This window comes from Aplysia californica, unplaced genomic scaffold (genome assembly GCF_000002075.1).
Source record: "Aplysia californica isolate F4 #8 unplaced genomic scaffold, AplCal3.0 scaffold00688, whole genome shotgun sequence".
NCBI classification, from domain to species: Eukaryota; Metazoa; Mollusca; class Gastropoda; order Aplysiida; family Aplysiidae; genus Aplysia; species Aplysia californica.
In genome coordinates, this window is record NW_004797958.1 from 99197 (window position 1) to 100629 (window position 1433).

Here is a 1433-nt window from a genome sequence, read left to right on the forward strand (position 1 = left end):
GCCCCTGACGGGATTCGAACCCACGACCTTACGGTTGCGAGTCCGAGAGCCTAACCACTAGGCCACCGACGCCACTGATTTGTATATTTTAAACAACAAAACAAAAACGAGCACCAAAAAGAGAAAAAAGGAAACGAAAGAACAAACAAACAAACAAACGAACAAAAAGTGGTGATTTGTGGACTTCGACTAATGAATGCAAACTTTAAAAAACCAAACTTTCTTCCGCACCGTGCACCTTGGACCTACCCCTTTGTCAAGGCACCAAAGACCGATACTTCTCCTTTTTTTTCTATTACACAGTGCGGACTTTTCTTTTCTTGGCTGAATCCCTCAAAGTCAAAGGTTTCTGGAATGCTAGATAGGCCTTGTAAGCAAGATCGGACAAAAATATTATGTGTCACGACATGGTAGGATCAGGCGCTGGTCAGTTTTTTTGGACATCTGGTGTTATTAGTATCATCTTAAAGCCTGTTCGAGCGTTCCTTTGATCGTTTTTCAATGGAAAAAATACTCGCGTATCTTGAATAGAAGTCAAAATAATTGTGATTGAAAAAGGGCGGGGTCGCCTGGTTTCAGAGGTAAAGTTAGCGAGAAAATGGCCGCTAAAAATTGGTGATTTCCAAAGCTTTAGATTTGGAAACTGAAAATTTACATTTGTCGTGCCTTTAATTAATATTTTTCAGTAAAATCCACTTAGAAATATGTTTTTTAAAAGACATAAAAGGTTTTGAGCTAAAAAAAAAAAAAAAAAAAAACAATTTTTAAAAATGGTCAATCAGGAAGGAAAATGCCAATATCTTCGATTTCGTTGTTTTGACAAGCGCCTGATTTCTCCTCGATGCTTCACATAATATCTTATTTCTAAGGGCTCTTATGCTTCCACACAAAAATGCCGTACCATGGGTTCCGCAGGGCGTGCCTTTACGACAAAGTAGTGGAGTGTCTTTGCTTACACCTGGCAAAGATGTTTAATTAACTAACCCCTTCGCTGCTTCAGAATTGCAAAGTTCTATCTGATATTCTGGACCATTTTGAGTTACTGACACCACGAGTCCAGAAACAGAAAATGGCGGTTCCGTATGCTCTGTCAAAATCGTACAATAATTCGGAGTCGTTTTCAAAAATGTTGAGAGGAAGTGCATTTGAAAAACGCTTGACTTGTGGGAACTCTAAATTGTTTTATGTCAAATTTCTCAATAGTAGGCACTGAGCAGATATAACTTTGTAAATCTAAGGTAGTAACTTCACTGCCAAGCCCCAGACTGTCTCTGTCTCCTAGGTGGAGGAAATGAGACTTAGAATAAAACAAAGAGTGCACTTCTGTTTTTGTTGGGTTTTTTTTCGCAAAACATGCATCACCGTTTTACACATGTTCAGAGCCATAATAATAATTAAATGACATTTATATAATGCTCAACCTCCATTAAAAT